The sequence below is a fragment of the Hakea prostrata genome, chromosome 8, assembly GCF_041222555.1.
Source record: "Hakea prostrata isolate BN-2017 chromosome 8, UWA_Hpros_2, whole genome shotgun sequence".
Taxonomy (NCBI): domain Eukaryota; kingdom Viridiplantae; phylum Streptophyta; class Magnoliopsida; order Proteales; family Proteaceae; genus Hakea; species Hakea prostrata.
The window spans coordinates 46,971,905-46,989,730 of record NC_142607.1 but is presented as its reverse complement, the minus strand read 5'-3'; positions in this window follow the sequence as shown (position 1 = coordinate 46,989,730).

Here is a 17,826-nt window from a genome sequence, read left to right as displayed (position 1 = left end):
TACAGTGTGTCGGCGATATATTACCAACACACGGCGAAATATTGCCGACTTTTATAAAATGTCAACGATATATCACCGAAATATCGTGAAAAGTTGATTTTTCGGTGATATATCGCCAAATTAACCATATTTACAAGAATTTCATTCGTTTTTCACCAATTTTTCAATCAAATTTTGTCAAAGTGACGTAAAAACTCTATGGGCTCTGGGGGCGCTGCCTCCACACCTCCACTGGGGCAGCCTTCCCGGACCTCGCCTGCTCACCGGGAAGCGGGACCCATGTTTGTTGGCAACAAAATGTGAAGCATGAATCATGCTCAACATAATTATATAATGAATTGTAGAGTTTAATACTTCTCTTCACGAGTTGTGTATTTGTATTCTCTTTACATGTTTACATTAGTTTATATGAGTTTTCCAAACTTCAAGTTTTGGCTGCATATAGCTTGGCATGTGCCAATTAGAAACTTTAGATTAAGTGATGTTTTAGGCTTGAATAATGCTCCCATTGTGTTTATTGGCCTCAAATTAGGCAACACAACAAATTTAAGCCAAAATGACTCTAAATACCCCCCGAAATCGGATGTCGAAATTTCATTGACATCCTGCCAAGTCGCCGACATATCGGTGAAATGTCGCCGTGTTTGTGGTGTCGCCAGTCACCGACATGGCGACACGACTTGATATGTCGGACTTTGGGTGTAACTGGTGGTCTGACCCTTGTTGGGAGTCATCAAGTGCGGTTGTATTCCTTTAAGCTGCATTGTTTGCAAAGGTGGGGTAAGAAGAAAAGAAATACATGTGGGCCCTATATGTAATGGTGTGAGGGAAAAGAAAAAGAAATGAAGGGATTTTATAAAAAAGTGGTAAATGTGGGTTTTATTTTTTCACATTTTTTCCTACAAAATTTCACATATTTTGTAGAATTTTAAAAAGGCATGAGGTGGAAAAGTTAACATGTTACTCAACAGACAAGCTTTCTTAAATTAAGAAAATCTCTAATTTTCTCATTCCCATCAACCAAGCAAATCACACTTTTGGGATTCAATGGAAAAAATATATTTTTAAAATTTTTTTCCCACCCCATCTTTATTTAAGTAAACAAATGCAGCTTTAAGCATGACACCAACTACCATGATTATAGTAAAGGTTTAAATTATTGAACTTTATCATATTATATGCATCATTATCTTTGTATTATGTATTGTATTATATTGGCCAATATATTTTGATATGTATGATTTGATTGTATTTAACATATATATATATAGATATATATAGTACTTAAGAATACTTTTAAACCTTGATCATAACTTGTGTATGAATTTTTTTTTTTTAAAATTGAATTGGTCAGTGGGCCCCTTCAAAGCTTGTTGGTAGCCCAATTATGAACAAGTATTAAGGTAAAAAAAAAGTCCATGCTTTGATCTACAAGGTTCAATTGTTCGTATTATACCCCTTAAAAAATGTAAAATCTGTATGTTGAAAATTTTTCTAACGTCCTTATTTAATGAAAAGACATTGAAGAAGTTTTCTTCAATAAGTAAAACTTTTCACGGTAGAATTTTTTGAGGTGCATTTTTATAGAAAAATTTTCTGATAAAATTTGATGCCGGAGTTTTTTTTTTTGGTAGAATTAGCAGTGAAGTAATTGAAATCATAAGTTATTTCAGTACCCTCCATGGTATAGTGCACCTGAACCAATGGATTAGTTTGCTAAATTGTCAGGAGTATTATTTATTTAACTTACCATTTTCTAGCATGGCATAGTGAGACTTAGGCTGCGTTTGTTTGCAAAGGTCAGGTGGGAAAAAAAAATGAGTCCCATGTTTAGTGGGGTGAGGGAGAAGGAAAGGAAATGAAAGGAAAGGGTTTCGTAGAAAAGTGATAGTGGTGGGTCCCACTTTATATTTTTTCCAAAATTTTCCACAATATCCTACCAAATTTGTGGGGGTTTTAAAATGGTTTGGGGTGGAAAAGTTGGGTTGTCAAATCAACAGATAAGTTTCCCACCCCACCTTTATGTGAAAATTCTTGAAAAAAGTGTAGATTTTTTTACTTTTCCCTTAAATTCCAAAATGATAGATTGTTTGGTTGCTTGGGGTGAGAAAGTGAGAGACAAGTTTCCACATTACCAAACAAGGAAATTTGCCTGGTGATGTGGCAACCCAACTTTCTCACCTCAAGCCATTTTAAAACCCCACATATTTGGTGGGACTTTGTGGGAAAGTTAGAAAAAGTAAAAAGTGATACCCACAACAATCACTTTTCCACAAAACCCTTTCCTTTCTTTTCCTTCTCCTTCACCCTACCATACATGGGACCCACATGTTTTTTTTTCTTTTTCACCCCACCTTTGCAAACAAATGCAGCCTTAGGGTTTTCGACTATGGGTATTGGGAAGGGTTTAAAATGCTATTTTTGAGTGTTCATAAGAGCTCACCATCATAATATTCTTTCATTACCTAATGAAAAGTTCTTCAATTTCATCTATGAACGTAGCACAACATGTGAAGCATGGCAAATCTTTGCATCATCTTGGATTTATTTTTATTTTTTTTCTGTTATTTCTTTGGTGTGTAGCAATATTTGCATATTTAGCCTTAAAATGGGAGTATTGGAATTTTCTTTCATTAAGATTGTTTTTTACTCTTTGAGAGTGGAAATCATTTAAGGGGAGGCTTGGTGTATTGATCAAAGGAACAAAGTTATAGCTTGAGGTCAAGGTAGCAAAACAAGTTTTCTCTAAAATTTCTTAGGATATTATAGAATAAAATACCCCCTGAAACTCGCTTGTGTGAAAACATTTAGTAATAGATTATCATTTTATGGAAGGAAAGTCATTTCATGCAGTGAGCTTATTTCTAAGGTTGCATTTGTTTCCGCAATCCCCTGGAATCGGTTTCCAGAGAACCATGATTCCACAAAAAAAAAAAAAATCGTTTGGTTGCAAAGTGATTTCAAATCCACGTGATTCGTGAGAAGGGATATTATTGTATCCATTAGAAGCATGGTATAGAGGACATTATCCATATTCGGGGAATAGGTTTTTGACTTATTCTTTTTTTTACACATCACGGGAGAATAAGAGTTGTACTGACTCCCTAGCTAAGAAGACAATCTTTTTATTGAGTAAATATGAGTTAATTATGTATGACTACCTTATCTCCGATACTTGAGTTTTCAACATATATATTCATTTTCTATATATTTCCTCCCCAACTACTCATGCTGTCTCTAGTAATTTTGAATTACACATGATCATCTAAACTAAACGCATTAGAAGGAGAAACAACTCTACCTCATCTCATAAGGGTTGCCTATTCCACGTTGACAGCTTTAAAATCATTAGATTAGAATTATTTTGTTTATTCACCGATAGATTGAATATAAATATTTTTTTCTTATATAATTAAATTTTATTTGACAAGTATAAACTGGTTCAAAATGTAACCAGTTTCAGTTTCTTCATCTTGTTGAACACTTCTCTACGTGCCATCATCAACAATGTGGTCTTTCTTTCAAACAATGACCCCACTCCACGCCCATGCATGTTCCTTGTCACAAAATGGCAAAAACCGTTTCCACTTTCTTTATGAATGATTTCATTACCTTTGCAGCTTTGCTTTAAATGACCCTCAAGGAGGATTTATATACAATAAGAAATATATTAGACAATACTTATATGCCAGCTTTATGTAGTTATGTTAGGTTTTTTTTATTAAAATTTATATTAAGTTTCAAAATTAGTTTTTGTATTTTTTTATTTAAATTGTTTTGTTAGTGTGTGGGACCCATGAGGCACCCATGAATAAATGAGGCCCTTCATGACCTTGGCTATGAAGCTCTTCATAACATTGATCATGGGTCTTAAAGGTCTTGATCATGATGATGAGGTGAGCTTACTTGTAGGGTGAAATTTACTCAAATTCTAACTATTGACTTTCAATTCTTATTTCAACTTCATGACTACTCATGGCCATTACCATGTTGGGGTTAAGATTATTGAATGGATTAAATCCAATTCATACAAAAGAAGTGAATATGAGAGTAATTCTCCATTTAGTGGGGAGGTTAAGTCAAGGTGGTTTATTTCCATTTGGACAAGCCCATTGATTCTCCATTAGTAAGAATTGATTATCCCCCTTGTGAGGAGGTAAGTCATTGTGATTCAATGACCCAATTCCTTGCCTTGAGAATCTCAAGGGGTGTAAGGTGTGGTTTTGGCCTATATAAATCCATCCCCTTCCTTGCATGTGGTGTGGAATAGAGACACTCCTTACATGCATTATTTGTTTAACAAAGTTCATTTCTTTCTTTGAGTTTGTTTAAGTGTTGTGCTATAGCTTTTGCTCATTGAAGGGCTAAAAGAGCTATCTCATCTTCTAGTTGGAGGTTTTATCTTGGAGGTGGTGGTGCGAAGAACCCTTGGTAGTAGGTTGCATCAATTATTTTATTAAATTAAAGAATAGACCCATATATATTTTGTGGGGCCCACACATATTTGAAAAAATGATAAATTATTGATAATGATATATTTTTTTCCGACAAAATATAGGTAAAATTAAAGCAACAATATAAAAGAAATATACACATGACTTCAACTCTAAAAGTAAATGCAAACCAAAATTTTCAGGAGGAGACGAAACCAAAAAAAAATTTTTAGATAAGAGATGCAAATCAATGGTAGTTAGTTACCTACTAACTATAGACATTTTATTCACAATACAAAATCAAATAACAAAAACGCGAATAAATAAAGAAACATAGAATATAAAATCAAATTAAAAAAAATAACAAAAGAAAAGAGAAAAAAGAAACAATGAATAAATGAGAAAGAGACTTAATTGTGGAGTAGATTTTTTTCAAATTTTCTAAAGCCACGCTTAGGGAAGAGAATAAATAGGAAAAAAGAGGATAGAGGAGAGGAGATAAGAGAATAAATAGGGATGAAGAGTTAGGTTTAATTAGAAATAATATTTTGATTTTTGAATACCTAAATAAGATTTTTTCAAAATCCAACCCACGTTATAGAAACATAAGAGAAAAATAGGAAAAAAGACGAGAGAGAAGAGAGGGGAGAATAAAGGGAGATGGATAGTTTTTTATTAGGAATGACAAACCCATATTTTACATAAAAATGTTCACAATATTGGGAGGGGGCAAATAGTGACATTCCATGTAGGAAGAGAAAACGGAAAAATTAAAGGAATTAGGGGAATATGGATAAAATTTAAAAAAGGCCAGCCCAGGTTGGCTAAGCTTTGCTCATTGAAGGGCTAAAAGAGCTATCTCATCTTCTAGTTGGAGATTTTATCTTGGAGGTGGTGGTGCGAAGAACCCTTGATAGAAGGTTGCATCAATTATTTTAAAGACAACACTCAAAATGTGACTCAACCTCGTTCGTCGGTGGTTCGTTCGATTGCAACATTAAGCTCTCCGGATTGGCTAGGGATCTTCATCTTTTAATTGTATTACAATTTCATTATTGTGTCCTGTAGAATTTGTAATACAATTACCCAACAAATTATGCTGGAAAGGTGAGATGTCATCTTAGCCAAATATATGGGATGACAATTGATAATCCAGATACATATGGTTAGATAATACCTCATCTTCCAAATATGTATAATCTGCATAAATATGGCATGCAAATATTTTCCAAGCATATATAATCATATTATCATATTACTATTATAAAAGTATGAACTCAAAGGACATGACTACATTTCAGTTACCTTAAATACCTTTATGTATTCAAATAATAAGAACTTTAAGTCACTAATAAATGATGTCTGAAATTGTAAATTTCATTCACAAATATATGTTTGAAGAATATTTCATCCACTGAAAGGGGGGGGGGGGGGGGGGAAATCAATTTCTTGTAGGAGTATAATTATATTTTTGGAAGAAAGAAAATTCATAATTTACAAAGAAATATCCAGCATCTTCGTATCATAAAATAAAAGTAGGTTTGTAGTTGAATAATAAGCAGTAGTAACATAAAAAAATAGTTTCCTGTACATATATATAATTTTATTTATGTCCGTGGTTTATTTGAGAACAAGACACAATCTCTGATAAACAATTATATTTGAAAACACATTACACATGCATGTGCACGTTGTCCTTATTAGTTTACATAAAAATAGCACACAAATATTCTCATGATATCTTAATTTTCCTTTATAATTTACATAAATATGGCATGTAAATATTCTCAAGAATACGATTTATTATACACTAATCAAAAGGAATCTACACGAGGACACTAAGGGGTCATATCCATTTGAAAACTTCCCAACACTATGAGAAATTATGTGAACTCTTGTATTTCAGCCAACGCATTCTGAGCCCGCACATCAGCCATTGAAGCTTCAAAATCAACGTAAAACAGGTATTCAAAATGCTTCGCTGTCCCATCATTCGTATCATCTACCACCCTGATTGGACTGTTCCTATGCGGCCTATTCTCGATCTTCGTCAAACTGATATTTCTTAAAGAAAACGCAAACAACACCTTGAACAACATCAAAGTCCCCTTAATCACCCAATATACCTTTCTAGGTTATCCGAAAGGAAAACAAACACGTGAATAGTGACTTTAAAAAATTTATGCCAAGACCTCCGTAAGATGAAAACAATATCTTATTTATTTTTTCTGATGTGAATGATCCACCTTCAACTCTTGCTCTGATACCACTATATCACTACAAGAAAATAAGGCTTTAAAAGTCTTTGACAAATGCCTTTATAATTTTAAAAAATGCTTCTAATACCTTTAGAGGCATTTTCTATAAATGCTGCTTAAATGCCTTTATAAGTAATGTCATAAAAGACTAAGCCTTTTAGAGGTAATTTAACAAATGCCTATATTATTCATATTTTAGAGACACTTTTTTAGTAGCATTTGTAAAATGCTCAAAAAAGTTTCTTATTGCATTTGCAAAATGCCTCTAAAGATTTTGTTATTGTTAATTTCAATTGCAAAAATTGTTTTTGAGGCATTTATATTATAAATAGAGACTTTTTCACAATTCTAATGACCATTTTTATTTTTGTGGACAATTGAATAATACCACTTGAAAAAAACTATTTTTTTCCTCATCTCACACATTTTTTTTCTTGATCTGTGAAATACTACAAATAGATTAATTACAATACTCCAAACACATTAATTATAGATTTTTTTTTATTTATTCATATAAAAAAAATCATTGTATACATAAAATGTTTATAAACAACCAAATTTTCTACAGATACTGCAAAAATACCTCTAAAAAAAATACATTGTTTACACTTTGATTTCAGTACAAATGTGCAAATGACACGTGTATTGTAGCTCCAATAGGAAGGACATCCTCGTCAATTGTGAACTAGGGCTATGTAGAGGGTGAGACTTTCCTACCCTTTCACCTATCATGAGAAATGATCCAAATACCTTGTCTAAAAAAAAGCAAAATCTTCATTACTCATGAAATAAAAAGCACTGTGAGCATTGTTGTTTTCCCATGAAGATTACCCAAGGAAATTGGTGGGTTCAACCTTCTGAAGTACTTGGGCTTGAAAGGAACCTCAATAAAAAGAATTCAACATTCAATGGGGAACCTCTACAATTTACAAACCTTGGATCTGTTTTGGACATATCTTAGTGGCATTCCCAAGAAAATATGGAGAATGCACTAACTAAGACATCTTATTTGCCACATGTTACGGCAGTTTCCAAGTGAAGTAGTGGAATGCATGGAAAAGGTTGTGAATAAGATTGGTGGTCTAAGTAGTCTTTCTAGAATCAATAATTTGAGGGAACTCCAAACGTTGTGTCTCGATGAAGGCAGTTGGGTGGATGCACTTGACAAGTTGACAAATTTGAGGCAACTCAAGATATGAATCTAGAAGAAGAATTACCTAATTTTTCTAGATTGATAAAGCTTAGCCTTCCAGAGGATGGCAGAAGTCCACTGGAGATTTAATCAGTTCCGGAATGAATTTATCAAAAACCATCAAGACATATTCCAACTCTAATATTTCCTTATTCATTATGAGCCACAAAGATGAAATTATATCAAATGAGATGCCATTACAATTACCTGCCATCAAGAAATCTTCTACATATGTAAGGCTTCCCAACTAAAACCTGATAGAGGCCCAAAGTACTTCCATGTGAAAATCTTGCTATTTTAAGCCAAGATACTCTATGAATATATGAAATTACAATATTCGTATGACTCAATAATCCCATACCAAAGTGAAAAAAATAAAATTGGAATTACACATATTGATCACACTAGAATATTATTTAGCCCATATGTCTATGCAATTCATCCATCCCATAATGCAATTATGGAGCCATAAACTCCAAAACATTCTCTTTGGAAATAACAATATATTTTGATATAACAATCATGTGAACCAAGTAAAGATATTTAGTCATGAAGATTTGTAAACCCAATAAATTGTTATACTTTCAAAAGAACCATGCCTTTTAACTTTGTTATGAAACAATAAATTCAAGGCTAACAACTTTGATCATTTAGAGTTTTTGCATCCAACCTAACAAAAATAAATCATATTAAATAAAACATGACATTGTTGGGTAAGCATCTTGAACAAAATATATTCAATAGAATAATATGCACAAGATGAACTTAATATCTTCTTTTCTTCCGATACTTTTTAATGGATTTTTGGCCGTCACAAATCAATACTTACTTGATGAACTAATTAAAATTATAATTTCAAAACACCTAGTATATGAAACTAATAAGAACCAATGTAATAATGTCTTTAGCTTGAATAAACAATTTTTTTGAAAAAACACCTTTAACTTACCCATTTATAGCACAAGAATATGAAAAACCATATAAGAAGTATACATCATCTTCTTCTCTTCCTTTCAACTTTATTTTTCCCTTACATTTAATATATTGAGAAAGTAAAATAAATAACATTATAACCTATAACGATAGGTTAACATTCTAAACAACCAAATAAATAGATGAAAAAAACTCATGGTAGTCATCCTTGTAAATTCATCTCCAGAATTTAAGGAAAATTTCATACTAAAGCAACAACCATTATGTAATATCTTAATAACGATTTTCATTAGAATTACATATAACAAGCAAACATATAACAAACTTGTACTGATGTTTCAAACATCAAAATAGGTGGAAATGTCATATGGTCCTCATTTCATTAGATCTTTAGAATAGGAGCATCAAACAATTTTAATAGTAGCTCATAGAGTTTCTTAACAGCTAAAGAGTCTAATAAACTCTTTGCCCTTACCATGATGTCTATAAATCAATTGAAGAGGATAATCTCTCAGCAATAAAGTCAAGATGGCTTTCACCATACTTGCACCAATCACTAAGTATTTCAACCACGGCTACCATCCACTCATTTACACCACCATCCGCAATAAATAATTTATCTTTCCAAAAACTCAAAAAATTATCAAGAACTAGCCCATCAAAGGTTTCCATCTTTTCATTAAGAGGTTGGATCTCCTCTATTCTTTTACGCTTGGAACAAGAACCCATGTCTTGTACCTTAAATAATTTGTTTTAAGATTGTTAGCCAAAATTGAAAATATAATTAGGGGAAGAAATAATCAAGAGAAGAATTTGGAAAGACTTGTAAACAGAACCTGAATCGAAAAGAGAAGAGTAAAGGAAAATCGTCGAGGTGCGTCAGACACTTTCCTTAAAACAAATTTGTCCCTTCCACAATGTGCTTGAGGATTCAACGGACGTTTGTCTCCCATGATACAACAACGAACAACAGAATACTCAGCACAAAGTAGACCACTATGACGGACTTGTTAAGTGCATTCTTTCTATCACCGGAACACCACAAAGCAACAAGACTCTAAAAAAAAGACTTTAGCAAGACTTTAAAACAGAAAGAATGAATAAACCCAAGATTTTTTTCTTGTCAAAAGGAAGAGCTTCAATGAACCTTCTTCAATCAACCATCTTCAAGAATCATAAAACACTATGAAGACTTTCAAAGCTCGTTAGCAAAATTCTTAAAACACAAGAAAGAAAACCCCAAAACAACAACCATCTTCATCAAGAGGGGATCCCTATTTATAAAGGAGGTCTATGTCTCTTTAACTTGCTTGATAGATGAAAAGCCATATTCACTATTGTCAAACTTAATGAAATAAGTTTTGGGAAATGAAAAGCTTTAGACTTTAATAAACAAACTAGGAAAATAGAAGTTTCTTGGGAAATCAAGAGTCCCAAAACCTTCTATTAATCACAATAGAGAAATGAGAAGTTTGGTTGTTAGGAAATAAAAGGTCTCATAACCTCCAATCATGAACTCTCTTTAGGAGATGAAACACAAAATAATCCATAGGTATTCTCATAACCCTTCATTCATGATATCTCCTTGTGTAATGAATCACCAAATAGTCCATAGGTATTCCATGCACTTGTTTCCACAAATTCTCCATATTTAATGATTTTTATTCATATTCACTCATGCTCAAAGAGCATATTCCAACAAGTACCAACTTATTGGCTAAAAAGTTCAAATTTTTTTAAGGAGTTTAAACAATTGTCTATTTCGTGTTGGCTTTGCTTTCTTTGTAATAAAATCTCATCTTTCCCAAAATCAATGTTTTAAATTAGTACCAACCTAAATGCCAAAAAGTTTAAAAGATTTTCATGAAAACCTTGTTACATGTATAAGGAAAACCAGAAGATAGAGATGTCGAAATTTTTAGTCATACATCGGATGATTTGGGAGAATTGGGGAATGATGAGAGGCTATAAATGGATGACTCCCCCTCCACATGTAATTCATCTCAAAATATTTTTCCTTCTTGTAATTATTTATATATAGTGGAATTTTTCTTTTGCCCATGTTTTTTTTCTTTTCTTCTTCTTTTTAAGGGTTTTTCACTTAAATGCTTGTGCTCTTCTTTTCTTTTATTTGCTGATTGTTCTATTCAGTGAATTTTTTTTTATAACTCGATAGTGGTATCAGAGCAAGAGTTGAATATAGATCCTTCACATCAGAAAAAATAAGTAAGATATTCAGTGTATTTTTTATAACTCGATAGTGGTATCATAGTAAGAGTTGAATGTGGATCCTTCACATCAGAAAAAATAAGTAAGATATTCGTTGAATTTTTTATAACCCGATAGTGGTATCAGAGCAATAGTTGAATGTGGATCTTTCACATCAGAAAAAATAAATAGGATATTCGGTGTGTTTTTTATAAACTGATAGTGGTCTCAGAGCAAGAATTGAATGTGAATTCTTCACATTAGAAAAAATAAGTAAGATACTCGGTGGGTTTTTTATAATCCGAAAGTGGTATCAAAACAAAAGTTAAATGTGGATCATCTACATTAGAAAAAATAAATGCAATTCTTCTCATTGTAAAATCGTGCAATTCTATGTCAAATTCTAACAATTCTCATCTATGGCCGTATCTCATATTTTTCTTTTCATTTTTGAACATGTGCATAATTTTGTTTGACACACAGTTTTGGTAAGTTTTGTACTATGATAATTGGGTGTATTTTATATTAGTCGATATTTGCTTGTTTTCCAAGTCCTTTCTAAGTTTTTAACTACAGTAAAATCTACAAAATTCATGGCAATGAATAAGTTGAATTCTTGATCAAGAAAATCATTGAGGACTTCCTATAGATAAATATCCTGGCATCATTATGGCATACAATAAATTTTTCATGTCCAATCATTTGAGCCATATCCTTAATTCATCTAGCTTACTTTGATTAGAACCTATAGGAGCATAGGTTGTCTTTCATTGCATCAAACAGTCTACAAGCATGAAGTTTTTCCTTGTTGCTAAATGTTGCTAAAGTTTGAAACTAATCAAGTACCATCTCTTCAATGTTTTGTAGGGACACAATAGAGAACTTATTGATGGTTTATGGGTATTCTTTATGCATCATGCTTGTTTCTTGGGATCAACAATGCTTTTACAGTGCAATCAATTATTTATGTTGAGAGGACAATCTTCTATATAAAGAGAGAGAGCAGCTGGAATGTACTCTCCATTTCCTTATGCGTGGCCCCAGATATGAATATTGGTTATTATATAAGCACAGATCTTGTTAAGTAAACTAATCAGTATATTACCTTTTTTTTGTTGGTAGAGGCTGATAGAAATTCCATACATTGCTATGCAAACAATAATATTTGGTGTCATCACATATTTCATGATCAGTTTTTGAAAGAACAATAGCTATTGTTTAAAACCTATTTTCCATGTTATTTTACACCATGAAAGCTGATTATAACTTATTTTCCCTAGTCCTTAGTTGTAGACAGATCTTAAAAGTGAGCTTACACTTGTTTCATAAGTAAGATCTAGCTGGAATAATTTGACCATTCAGTTCATAAGACCTGTTAAGCAGTTGAACACTTTTTGAAGCACTCATTTGGTTCATTTAGTAGTTTTCTATCTTCTGTTGTTTGCTGAAAATAATAAATTATTTTTTTGATTTAATAATGTAGCTTATACTGCTTTTCTTGTATAAACTAAAACCCAAACAATATCAATTTTATAGTCTGCTTTTCATTACCATGTTTTGTTTCATAGACAAGATTTTTCTGAAACACGGATAACATAAAAATGTGAAGAACTTCTTTCTTAAAAAGGAAAAGGTTGAGGAGCGGTTAACCAATTTCTTCAACAACATTTGAACATGCTGTTGTAGGGGTGTCAATTTGTAGCCCGAACTGTTGAAACCGAACCGCACAGGCCCGTTATAGCCCTAATCGGCCCGGTCCGAACCTTAATGGGCTGTGTTTGGGCTGAGGGTAGCGGAGCTCGCACCAACTCGAAACCGAACCGCAACCCGTTATAGCCCGTTTTACAACCCGTTTTATAATTTTACATTAAATAGTTTTTGAATCATTATACTACCACTACGTAGTTGGTATAGACAATTAAAAAATTTATGCATGAATTCAAAGATCAAATAGTTATTTTACTACTTAATTTCTACTTAAAATATTTTACTACTTAATATCTAGGTTTTTCATAGAATTTTGGCTTTTGTTGTAGGATGTTAAATTATTTCTTCTTGTTCTTTTTCTTGCACACCATAAACTGTTAGCCCAAACCGTTAGTTAGCCCGAACCCACACCGCACCAAACCGAAATCGGCCCGAAACTGTTATTTTGCTAATGGGCCGTGTTTGGGCTAGGTGTTTTTCAGCCCGAAACGTTTGGCCCAGTCCGAAACTGCCAAAACCGCACCGTTGACACCCCTATGTTGTTGCTAGTGCTCACTTAAAGTGTTTAAGACTCCATGCCAGTTAAGAGTTTCAACGAAACTAGTTCGACAAATCTTAATTGAATTGAATAAATACAATTTAACCAATATGTTTCAAAACTTAATTGTTTGATAATTAGCTAAGTTGTTTTAAAATACAATGGTTTAACACATGGATTCTATTTTGCAGTATAGTTTTTGTTCTACCTTCTATTCATGTACCTCACATTTACCTACTTTACATTCTATGGGATTATGACGATTGGTCTCACACCAAATCAGCATTTAACAGCTGTCATTTCTTCAGCATTTACATTCTATGGGAGCCTCTTTTCAGGTTTTATTATCTCAAAACCAGTAAGTAATCTACTGTTCACAAACCATCTACTTCTACTTTTCATGTTTCCATCTAAACCACCAACAAAAAGCTATAAAATCATTCATCTTCTAACCTTGCCTTTTGCTTGTCACAGAACATTCCAGGATGGTGGATTTGATTTTACTATATTTGTCCAGTGGCTTGGACCTTAAGGGGTATCATAAGCTCTCAGCTAGGTGACGTGGAAACTCTAATCAACGAACCTGAATTTAAGGGATATGTCAAAGAATACATCTATGTCAGTCTCGGCTATGGGCCAAGAATGATCGGTGTTTCTATAGTAGTGCTCATTGGCTTCAATATCTTCTTCTTTAGTGTTTATGCAATGTCGATCAATATTCTTAACTTCCAAAAAAGATGAAGTTGCACAGATTTGGGTTTGCTTTGAAGGAAAATACTTGGTCAGAAGTGAAGGTGAATGAACAAGGAAAAGAACAAGAATAATGTGTTGTATTATTTTTAATATAATAAATGTTTCATTTTATTGGATTTATAAGTGCAAAAAACTTTCCTTTATTTATTTTAGGAAAGTGTTTTTTATTTAGTCCCATATCGGAAATCGAGAAGTCGGATCCAAGTTAATTAATAGGTGCTGCCTATTAAGTTCGATTTATAATAATAAGACATGCCAATGCGTATGTAGTGTACGAGTGAGGACGGTGTATTGTCCAAGTGCACCGTGGGTAGTGGGTTTTTTTTTTTTTTTTTTGGATATGAGGTTCATCCGGGCCAGCTTACGCGCACCACGATTACATCCTCGAGGGAGATTTATATATATATATAATAATGTTGCCGAATGGGTGCGAACCCAAGACCTCCCCTAGGGAAGTTGTTTAGGCGCTTTTGGCACATGCATTTAGATCAGATTTGAACCGTGTATTTTGATCAACGGCAGATCCGGGGTGATGGAAGTAGATCCATACATATCTATTCGTTGGTTCAATTTGGACCATTAGATCGTGTAGTTGAACAATCCAATGGCTCATATATGAATGTAGGCATTTGTATCCCTATAGAGAGGTGCATCCATACGAACAGAGTCATGAACTGTTCATTAGAGGCACCTCAATGCCTATAAATACTCTGTAGCTAGTGATAAGAAAATTTTTGAAGTTTTCTCTGTTCTTGGGGTTTTGTCTGTACTTTGCAAAAACTTGAGAAAAACAACTTTGAATTGGGCTTCTTTGTATCTTGGGAGACAAATTGCTAGTATCTCATGGCACCTTCAGTGAGGGTGAATTACGTCTTAAGGACAACGATTATAATAACGCGCCTAGAAGTTCTTGCTTTCATACTGTGATCTCGTGATCTTTTACTTTAGGGCTTGTTTGGTTGTAAAATCTTAGTTTATGAATCTGAGATTCACCTTCACACAAAAACGAAAACCCAGAATTTTTGGGGGAGGGGAAAAAAAAAATTTCAAAAAGCACGCACACCAAAACGGCGACAAATAGTTTTTAGGATGAATCCATAGATTTCATTCCACAACCAAACATTTAATTTTATAAATTATGACTCCATAGATTTGAATTCTATAGATTTGAAATCTCACTTAGAATTGAAAACCCGGAAACAAAAAAAAAAAAAAAAACCCTACATAATGATGGTTCATGCTCACTTTAGATATAATTTTTGCAGTATCATCACTGTTCATGTCAAAGGCCCTATACAAAAAGTTATTAGGCGTGATAAGGATGATTTTCCATTATTTCCCTAATTGTCTCTAATTTGAATTCTTTCCATACTATTTGCTCCTCTCATTTGAATTCTTTCCATATTATTTCCTCTTCTCATTTGAATTCTTTCCATTCATCATTCCTTCCATTTGAATTCTTTCCATACCATCTCATTCTTACATTTCATCAGTATCCTAATTTGGCTTGATTGATCTATTAAATCCTTTTCATGTATTGTATTTCCATATAAACATTTCCATGTAATGTATTTCCATGTTTTATATCTTTCTTTTATTGTTCATAGTTATCTAATAGCATGGGATATATGCTACCTATATATTTGGTGTTCTCTTATATAAAATTATTCAACCATTTTTCTTATTAAAGTTGTTTCTTAATATGGTATCAGCCTAAACACACGATTCTTCATCTTAATTAGCCATGTCTTCTTCTTCCTCATTTTCTACCTCCTCTTCAATAACTACTAATACTAAGTTTTGTTGATTTGGATTCCTCTCCTACGGTTCACTCTCCTACTAGAACTGTGGTCCCTTCAGCTATTGCACCATTTTTCACCACATATTAGTATCATAAACTTCTATCTCTGTTGGAATCTAGTGACATTCCACCGTTGGCAAATGTTGTTGGCAAAGTATATTCTTTATGGGTTATTGATTCTCGTGCTAGTTTTTATATGGTTTTAAATTTGTCTTTATTTCTTTTGGATAGTCTTGTTCCCACACCCAATCTATTCGCCTTCCAAATGGCAGTTTTGCTTTTTTTACACATATTGGGAATTACAGCCCCGTACCCACTTTATCTCTCACGAACGTATTACATATTCCTTCCTTTGATTCAAATTACTTATCTGTTACCCAACTTACCCAACAACTTCATTGTTTCATAACTTTCTATCTTGATCATTGTGTGATACACGAAGGAGATGATTGGGCCAGGAGGCGTACAATGGACTTTATTATTTTGAGTTGGATTATCTCGTTGCTGCTACTGCTGTTTTACCAGCCAAGGACCTTTGGCATTCTCGTTTAAGCTATCCATCTTTAAAAGTTTCTAGTTATATTGCACGTTTGGATTCGAATATTTCTTTTCCTAAAGATTGTTTTTGCTCCATTTGTCCTTTAGCTAAGCAAACTCGACTTCCTTTTACATAAGTACAATTTCTACCACCTCTTGCTTGGAATTGATACATTATGACATATGGGGAACTTACTTCATTCCCTTAATTTGTGATGCAAATATATTTTTTTAACTATTATGGAAGATTTTTCATGATGCATCTGGGTGTTTTTGTTAAATTATAAATTTGATGCTTGGTCCCAATTAGTGGAATTTTTTGTTATAATTAAAACCTAATTTTGATACCAAATTAAACAACTCCGAACTGAAAATGCTCGTGAGTTTTTTAATTATCATTCAAATGACTTTTTTACAACCCATGATATTATTCATTAACATAGTTGCGTTGATACACCCCAGCAAGATGGGGTTGTTTAACACAAACACCGCCATCTTCTTAATGTGGCATGTGCTCTATCCTTTCAAGCAAGTTTGCCTCATAAGTTTTGGGGTCCTTGTGTTTTGACAGCCGCTTACCTAATTAACTATTTACCACTCCGTTGCTACATGGTAAGTCACCACTTCAAGTTTTCTTTCGCAAGATCCATTCATATTCTCATCTTCAAATTTGAAGGAGTATGAAAATAGTTTTAAACCATCTCATCCTTCCATTTCATCAGTTTAAAGGAGAATATGAATGGATCTTGCCAAATAAAATTTGAAGTGGTGACTTATCATGTAGCAGCGGAGTGGTAAATAGTTAATTAGGTAAGCGGCTGTCAAAACACAAGGGCCCCAAAACTTGTGAGGCAGATTTGCTTGAAAGGATAGAGTATGTGCCAGATTAAGAAGATGGCGGTGTTTGTGTTCAACAACCCCATCTTGTTGGGGGTATCAACGCAACTATGTTAAATAATATCATGGGTTGTAAAAAAGTCATTTGAATGATAATTAAAAAACTCACGAGCATTTTCAGTTCGGAGTTGTTTAATTTGGTATCAAAATTAGGTTTTGATTATAACAAAAAATTTCACAAATCGGGACCAAGCATCAAATCTATAATTTAACAAAAACACCCAGATGCATCATGAAAAATCTTCCATAATAGTTAAAAAAATATTTTGCATCACAAATTGAGGGAATGAAGTAAGTTCCCCATATGTCATAATGTATCAATTCCAAGCAAGAGGTGGTAGAAATTGTACTTATGTAAAAGGAAGTCGAGTTTGCTTAGCTAAAGGACAAATGGAGCAAAAACAATCTTTAGGAAAAGAAATATTCGAATCCAAACGTGCAATATAACTAGAAACATTTAAAGATGGATAGCCTAAATGAGAATGCCAAAGGTCCTTGGCTGGTAAACCAGCAGTAGCAGCAACGAGATAATCCAACTCAAAATAATAAAGTCCATTGTACGCCTCCTG